The 9,417-nt window shown below is 36.6% G+C and overlaps 1 protein-coding gene across 3 annotated transcripts in view; it reads right to left on the bottom strand.

Annotated features, from left to right (window-relative positions):
• wdr33 (WD repeat domain 33) overlaps window positions 1-5,803 on the bottom strand; it is a 197,542-nt gene extending 191,739 nt beyond the window's left edge. For 2 of the 3 annotated variants that reach the window (XM_028793092.2, XM_028793089.2), the window contains exon 1: window positions 5,594-5,803. The gene's annotated coding sequence lies outside the window, so the exon portion shown is untranslated. The remainder of the gene's footprint in view (window positions 1-5,593) is intronic. The other variant, XM_028793093.2, reaches the window with a different exon arrangement.
• Between the last annotated feature and the right edge of the window lie 3,614 nt (window positions 5,804-9,417).

The raw sequence follows: 9,417 nt of genomic DNA on the forward strand, positions 1-9,417 counted from the left end.
GTGAGTCAGTCAGTCAGTCAGTGAGGGCTTTGCCTTTTATTATTATAGATACCGAGGTGAATGTATGCCAAGCAGGAACATGACTCTGGAAAGACACCCGTGCAATAATATTCCAAGAAGTGCCAGGTGGAAAAATACAAAAACAGAAAAACAAAAGAAACAATGTAAAGTGTCTCCATTAAGATAACAAGAATCTGGGCTGACTGCACATGCAGACTTTTTTGCAATAAGCCTAGCATATAGTTTGCCATTGATAAAAGCTTACATATTCACAGAAATATGTGGGGTATGGTTCTAAATCGTTGAATTATTTCTACAAGAAGAAATTTAGTTTTTAATTCATGTGTTATTTTTATATTCTTAGCTGACTGAAAAGTAATTACTTTCACTAAAAAATACTGAAGCACTTTTCTTTCCAGAAGCATAACACTGGAACCTTTTTTAACTTGAAGAAGTATACAATTTTATAAAGTAATAATATACAGTTAGGTCCATAAATATTTGGACACAGACAACTTTTTTCTAATTTTGGTTCTGTACATTACCACAATGAATTTTAAATGAAACAACTCAGATGTAGTTGAAGTGCAGACTTTCAGCTTTAATTCAGTGGGGTGAACAAAACGATTGCATAAAAATGTGAGGCAACTAAAGCATTTTTTAACACAATCCCTTCATTTCAGGGGCTCAAAGGTAATTGGACAATTGACTCAAAGCCTATTTAATGGGTCGTTATGTCATTATCAATTAAGCTGATAAAAAGGCCTGGAGTTGATTTGAGGTGTGGTGCTTGCATGTGGAAGATTTTGCTGTGAAAAGACAACATGTGGTTAAAGGAGCTCTCCATGCAGGTGAAAGAAGCCATCCTTAAGCTGCGAAAAAAGAAAAAACCCATCCGAGAAATTGCTACAATATTATGAGTGGCAAAATCTACAGTTTGGTACATCCTGAGAAAGAAAGCAAGCACTGGTGAACTAAGCAACGCAAAAAGACCTGGGCGTCCACGGAAGACAACAGTGGTGGATGATCGCAGAATCATTTCCATGGTGAAGAGAAACCCCTTCACAACAGCCAACCAAGTGAACAGCACCCTCCAGGGGGTAGGTGTATCGATATCCAAGTCTACCATAAAGAGAAGACTGCATGAAAGTAAATACAGAGGGTGCACTGCAAGGTGCAAGCCACTCATAAGCCTCAAGAATAGAAAGGCTAGATTGGACTTTGCTAAAAAAAAAAAACATCTAAAAAGCCAGCACAGTTCTGGAAAAACATTCTTTGGACAGATGAAACCAAGATCAACCTCTACCAGAATGATGGCAAGAAAAAAGTATGGAGAAGGCGTGGAACAGCTCATTATCCAAAGCATACAACATTATCTGTAAAAAACAGTGCAGGCAGTGTGATGGCTTGGGCATGCATGGCTGCCAGTGGCACTGGGACAAAAGTGTTTATTGATGATGTGACACAGGACAGAAGCAGCCGAATGAATTCTGAGGTGTTCAGAGACAAACTGTCTGCTCAAATACAGCTAAATGCAGTCAAATTGATTGGGCGGCGTTTCATGATACAGATGGACAATGACCCAAAACATACAGCCAAAGCAACCCAGGAGTTTATTAAAGCAAAGAAGTGGAAAGTTCTTGAATGGCCAAGTCAGTCACCTGATCTTAACCCAAAATTGAGCATGCATTTCACTTGTTGAAGACGAAACTTCGAACTGAAAGCCGCTGCAGTAAAGGCCTGGCAGAGCATTAAAAAGGAGGAAACCCTGCATCTGGTGATGTCCATGAGTTCAAGACTTCAGGCTGTCATTGCCAGCAAAGGGTAACCAAGTATTAGAAATGAACATTTTATTTCTAGTTATTTAATTTGTCCGATTACTTTTGAGCCTCTGAAATGAAGGGATTGTGTTAAAAAAATGCTTTAGTTGCCTCACATTTTTATGCAATCGTTTTGTTCACCCCACTGAATTAAAGCTGAAAGTCTGCACTTCAACTGCATCGGAGTTGTTTCATTTAAAATTCATTGTGGTAATGTACAGAACCAAAATTAGAAAAAGTTGTCTCTGTCCAAATATTTATGGACCTAACTGTATAACAGCAATACACAATATGTGTAAAGAAATTATCTTTACATTAATTCAAGATGTATACTAGGCTAACAAAAGAATTCAGAGGCCGCTTGTTGCAGCAATGCTTTTTAATTAGTTTCTTTTTCACCACCATCCTATAAAGGTTTGCCTTATGCAGAGATCTTACAACTAGAAGAGACTGCTGCAACTTTACACCATTCTCAACCTTCTAGGAATACTCCCAAATTATACCTTAGATACTACCACACAACCATGTTTATTTGTAGTGATGGCAGAGGAAAATTTTTAATCTCATGTTTTCATGCAGCACACTGGCAGCTTGTAATGCAGGGCACCGCCAAAACAAAAACCCCACCCCCCCCAACCCCAAAAATATTTAAAAAACTCAAATTAAATCAACTAGGTAATGTGAAATAATCAGGAAGTAAATTTGTTTATTTGCGCAACGTGCAGTGTCAGCGCATGTCAACATCCATTAAATATTGGTTCTGAATTGTATTTGTTTAATTTCTGCATGAATTTAAAAAAAAAATGGTGTGAATACCTACATTTCCAGAGTGATGGACGCCAGCCAAAAGAGTGTATGTAAACCCTTGATCTTTTGGAAAGCAGGTTACCTGAGGCTGCCCTTTAATTGGTTGTTTTCAGACTTTTCCAGAGACATAGCTCTCCTCTCACATTTAATGGCAGTGAATTGGTGTTGTATTAGGTTTTTTTATCTGTGATTGGACAATTGACAACGCATGTCAATGGTTTACAGTTCACACCCGCCTTTAATGTTATGCAAGTACAGATGAATGAGCATGACTCTGGTGGCAACATCAAGCAGAACTTCAGAAATTAAAGAAAATTCAGCTATTTCTTTGATGAAACACCCTTCATAAACCATTCACTTAGAGAAAAAAAGAAGATAAGGAGCTTGGACTGGACTGCCCTGACGAATGAATTCAAGGATAAAAGTAGCTGCAGTCACCTAGTCAATAGTATGAAGCTAAATGTTTTTGGCAGGCTTAGTACTGCTGAACAGCTAGATGAAGGCTGCAGGATTGGCATTATAAAGCACAATGAAGAGGTGACCAAAATCAACACATCCTGCCCAGAACAGATGAAATGCATATATGTTTGTAGTTGGTAGAATAGTGATGTACCTTGGGATGATTTTGGTAACACAAAATATACCACTACGGAAAACAAGGTTGGGAAAAACTGCTCTAGACAATAGTATGCATCTAATTGTTAGGCAGACACAGTGAAATTTTCAGGCCAGAAGGAAAGAAGGGTAATATTTATGTTCAAGGAAATATAGGTATCCTGATAGTAAAAGCAGAGTAAGATCTGATTTGAACTTGTGCTATGGATGGGGGTTATAGGACAGACAGAAGTCCACATTATTGGAAGATTATGGAAGAAGGGGTACAGACATTATGGTGTGGGTTTTGGCAGAACGGGGAACTAGACAAGCAGGTACAGGATTTGGCAATTTAGTGGCAGATGGAGTATACAATTTGAGTGTCGGTGCACCTGTTCCTTCCGTCTATAAGGCAAGTTATTAGAAAAACAGGGGAACCGTGGATGTCATGGACAGAAGATCTGGAGCACAGCAGAAATGGAAAAGCTGGCATCTGATTAGGCAGCAAGGTGGAAAGGGTATAATACATTTAGCCTGGATTTGTCCTATTGGTCTGGTACTGGACAGGTCAAGATGTGCATTGACATTATGATAGGGAGCATGTGGAATGGCCAGATAGATATGAAAGACACAATATAATAAATAGATGTGCAAGGCACTATATGATAGATAGATATGGAAGGCACTATATAATAGATAAGTGCTGCTTCAGTTTGTCCCTGCAAAAGCCACACCCTCACCTAAATTTTTTTCGCCAGTCACCACTGAGGCGGTTTATGATGCAATGGATCCTTTCTGTCCAATGGCAACTGATGTGAAAAACGGCCATGCAAAGAAAAAACTATATCTCATATAACTCATGTTATATAATCCACAGTAGTATGGGAGTGGCATCTTTCCTGGTTATCACCCATGCCGCATTTTTCGGAGACAAGAATTCATATCTTAGTAGAAAAATTCACTAATTTTGCTGTTTTGAGCATACAAATGGATATTAGACATGCGGATTATGAGACATGAATTATGTCAGAACTCTTTTTTTCCCCATAGACATTTTCTACATCACTTGCCGCTGGACAGAACTGATCAATATGTCTCACCACATCATAAACCGCTTTCTCCCATTCCTAATGAAAGAAAGATTAAAATATTTTCACAACCACCACTACAAACTACATGGGGTAAATTACAAACAGAAAAAACATTTTTTATGTGGAGTATTCCTTTAAATGTCTTAAAAGGAAAACGCTGATTTCTCAGGTAGCCTCAACACAAGACTCTTATGTTCGGATACAGCTTTGGTATGTGTTATTTTCTAGGTAATATCAGAGTTTTACGATGGCTCACAAGTCAAGGAACTCCAACACTGATCAGGTGGAAAAACCAAAAACTGATTGTGTTACTTTATTAATCTTAGCTGTCTTCAGAAATCCTTCCTTCATAAAGTCCTACCCAATTCACTGTGGAATAAATGACTAAAAAAAGTTCATCTAGAGATTAAGACTGTATCTTTAGTGGTGCAAAGGGGAATTGGAAAAATATACTGTTAAGGCGATTTTTTTCACGTTAGCAGCCATTATTACTAAAACTGTGCATCACCATTTTTGATTTTAACATATATGCGGACAACTCTTTTTAATATACCATGTTTTTGAATACAAAACCTGCAGTATCAAGGAATACGAATGCCCATGCGTTCCTAGATCATTAATGTATTACCATATTTAATGATTGCAGAACAAAAACGTTTAGGTAATGAAGTTTAACTGGCACTAGTGGTTGAAGGGCTAAATGTAATGTAAATAATTTTTTAATGCTAAAAGACAGTCTACAACGATATTTTGAATTAAACCAACCAGTATTGGGTCAGAGATGAAAAGCAACATCACTGTAACACGTGGTTACACTAAACCATAGAAATGTGATTTAAGTCTACATAAGAAAACAGACTCGATAAATTACATTGAGTAATGTTTGTTCCTCTAGTTGTGTCAATCAAACTCAGAACAGAAATGCAAACAGGACGCATTTCTTTGTACAACCAACAAGACCCAAGTCTTTCTCAACATCACCGCCTGAACAAGCTGCTCACACTTACGCGCACTCGACAAAATAAAGCCCGCCTTAGAGCGCGGAACACCCTGCCGCTAAATGTAAATACGTTTTCGCTCAACGTCAACAGGTTAAATTGTCCTGTGTCTCAACGACACTACTTCTTCCTAATACCACTCAATGCGATGCTTTTACAACAGTCGCTAATTAAACCATCACGTCAAATTAGCCGAAAAAAGGTTGTCTTTAAATGTGTCGACCGCATTAAAAAAAATAATGGCGACTAGGCCTGTAAACAGACTATAAGCAGCTTTACTCACCTGTCCTTATGTCGGTAACTTTAAGCGGAAGGACTGCCTTAGGACGGCCTCCGAATCAACATACAACGTTCCGCTCTAGTTGTATTTCTCACGCGGGAAACAAGTAAAAGTCTCTTTTACTCCGCGGTTTCCTTGCTGTCATCGACAGGCCTCCAACGCCATCTTCCTCAAGCTACGCGCCTCCGTTCTGACGTCCCTGCGCGGCCTCACGGTGTACGCAACGTCGCTACCAAGGAAACGTCGCGAGAAGAATTTAGACATCGTTATGTGCCCTTGTGTGAGACACCACGTGACTGGCATCGCCAAAATGTGTTTTTCTTCATGCTTGGCGAGCTGAGGTTTTTTGTATCATTGTAAATGTGTATTTAAATTGTTACCCGTTATTGTAGGCAGCTTTTGTTTTAGCTTAGAAGGAAGCTAACTATTTCAATTAAGAAAGCGAGCCACTAATATGCATTACATTTCCAGAAAAATGTTACCTTTTCGGATCACTAAATTTCATGTATGTTGCACCAGTGTATTTTTTGTGTAATATAAAAATAACGTGTTGACAAAGTAAAGTAATCAGATTATTTTTATTACAATAAAACTTTTTAAATAAAGTATTAAATCCAACATAAAAGATGAATATACGTAATACCTACAAATATTATTACAAAATTAAAAGCATACAGCACATCAGTTATTATGTATAGATTGTAATACCTTTTTATGACAAATATAATTTCTTAGAAAAAAAAGTTCCAACCACGTATTTCCCTTGATAAAATAGCAGTCACTTGCATACATTTTTTATTTCATAAATACACTCATTTTATTATTTATTTTACAAAAAATATAGTTGTAAAAGTAACTAAAACCAGTGGCATTTTAGCTAGAATAGTATAGTTCAAAAAAAAGTTTTCACTTTGTTGCTTTGGAGCTTTATTGATTGGATGTCTGAGGTATCTTCTTCATCTATCCACTAGGTACATAGAAAATTGCCCAGAGTTAAAATCCCAGTCTTGTGCTAATAACACCACCTGAATAAGTCTTACCACCAGCGCTAATGAGACAGGTTAGAAAATAGGTCTATCTACTGAAAAAATGGTGCCAAGACAACAATCAGAATATTTTATCTCAGTGAAACCAAGGATTTGGTCATAGACTTTAAAAAGCTAAAAGCAGCTCACATTGACAGCTACATTAGATGGAATGTTCTTGAAAGACTGAGCAGCTTTAAATTTCTTCGAGTAATCGTAACTGATGAGCTGAAGTGGGCACAACACATTTTGTCTCTTGAAAACAAAAAACAAAAAATTATTATCAGCCCAACTACTTGCTTAGACAACTGAAGACAGCCTGCATTTCTCTGTCTGTTCTCTCATGCTTCCACAGATACACAGTAGAGTCCATCCTCATTGTTGCATAACATCCTGGTACAGAGAATCTGCCTGGCTCAAGATGATAAAGCACTGTAGAGGCTGTTGAAAGCAGCACAGAACATTACCAGCATCCAACTGCTTTCAATTCAGGATATATACAACACTCGCTGCATACTAATGGAGAATTACATACCTCAGCCATCTTTCAAGCAAACAGTATAGGAACACTGGCATTTACAGCATGTTCAGAGAAACCATAAGTTGTAAATTTTCTTTCTATATATTTACATTTATTTGGCTGATGCCTTTATCCAAGACAACTTACAACATTTAAGATACAATAGGTTATATTTGTTTTTTTTTTAGTTATGGCACAGGCAGGTGAAGTGGCTTGCTTATGATCACATAGTCCCAGTAGCGTGATTTAAACCCACAACCTTAGGGTTTGAAGTCCAAAAGACTTTTCCAATATACCACACTGCCCATATAATTATGTGTTGCATACTATGTATACTTTTTATTTATGTATTATTTTATTTTATGTTTGTCAGTTATTCTGTGGAGATATGCAATAAAAATTTCACTGTTAAGTGTACACACAATAAACTTAACTTAATTAAAGTTGACCTAAATAAAATAATACTTTTCTAGTGAAATTTACACCACTGGGAATGAGTACCTTCTTTTGGTTGTTGACTGAAATGTTAGCTTTCTTATGTGGTGGTGGAGGTAGTGTGTTTATAATGCATTCAATTCCTTTGGGACACTTTAGACTTTTTAAGTAAGGTAAATGTTTAAAGATTTGCTCAAGACATACTCCTGTAGAGTCACCCAGTACACTGTTTGTTTTGGTGATTGTATAGTTTACAAAAACATATGTGCAGTGAACTACATACTGTATTTTGTCCACTGTGCTAATGCATCTTAATGATTTAACAGGTAATTCAGGTGACTGGTAAGAAATGTAATTTGTACACCAGACAGTGTAACATTTACAGTAGGTCATACAACTATCGATGTCACACTAACTACTGTAATTTCCAAACACTACAAGTAATCTATTTTAAAATTAGAGACTGTTATTTCTTCTACATGGTAATGCAGGCTGGAATATTGATGCTTCACGGATCCAGGAACCTAGGTTTTAATCTTGCATCTTGCTGTTGCCTGTGTGGAGTTTGCATATTTTCCCTGTGCTTGTATGGGTTCCTGCTTCACATTGCCTGTGGTGTACTGGTTAGGTGCAGTTGTGATTTCAAATTAGCCATGAGTAGGCTCTGCAAAGAACTGGTGCATCCTCTGGGGCCACCAGGACAGACTCCAGTTCCCCTTGACCATGAACTGGATTAAGTGGGTTAAAGAATGTTGCCTTACATTGCGGTATATCTCTCATATAAATTTTTGAAAAAATTGCACTTTGGTAGTGTGAAAAATGTAACTATTTCAAATATATTGATGTTACACTTTCAGGTATGTAGTCCTATGTATACTGGAAAAGTTGATATTTTACACTTAGTGTTAATTTAACACTACTCAATTTGCTGTGTACCTATAGCCCTGAAAGTGGAATTTTATACTTGTTGCTTTTCTTTTGATTATGAAGACCATATGATGAGCTTGAAATCTGAAATGGGGCTTTCCTGATTATTTTATAATTAATTATATAATCAAGCAAATGAAAAAGTATATATAACAAAAAAAAGGAAAAATAAATATATAAACAAAAAATTGGATAGTTGATAAAAAAAAATATAATTGTGTGTGTAGGTCACATAAAACCAAAAAAAGAAAATTAACACAATCAATGAAAACAAAATGCTAAAATTCAATAATGCTAAAAAGAAATGGGTATAGTCACCCAATAGCTGTGTCATAAACTTTGAATTAGACAAATATGAAAAGTAGAAAAATTGAAAAAAAGGCAAAAAAACAAGTCATTAAATAATGATGAACATAATATAATCCTGAATATAAATACCTGTACAGAGTGTAATGTTCAACATGAGTAAATCAGAGTCAAAGGAAATGTCCACAGACTCCCAGTTTCAAGTTTTGAAGAAATGTCTTCAATTGGTGTGTCCACAGACTTCAAATAATTCAAAGGCAACACCCTCTACTTCAGGACAATGAACAATATTTTCTAATAAAGTTAAGAAATATTCATATACTAGCCGAAGTGTTGCCAAGGTATATTTGCAGAACAGGTTGGAGAAAACAAAGGTTTGTGCTTTTTAAATGATGACCCACTTGTTATTTCACATTATACCATCTGTCATCCACACTGCCTTTTGATCAATGTCTCTGCTCTTGTAATTCGAGAATTTGTTATTTTTGGGTCCAATTTGATTACAGAATTGCAGTAACTCCTTGCTAGATTGTAACCATGAACATTACCATGTCTGACTCGTCCCCTTAGTTCAAGGTGGACAGTTCGTAGTGTTTAAATTATGAAGAAAAGAG

This window comes from Erpetoichthys calabaricus, chromosome 2, assembly GCF_900747795.2.
Source record: "Erpetoichthys calabaricus chromosome 2, fErpCal1.3, whole genome shotgun sequence".
Classification (NCBI taxonomy): Eukaryota; Metazoa; Chordata; class Cladistia; order Polypteriformes; family Polypteridae; genus Erpetoichthys; species Erpetoichthys calabaricus.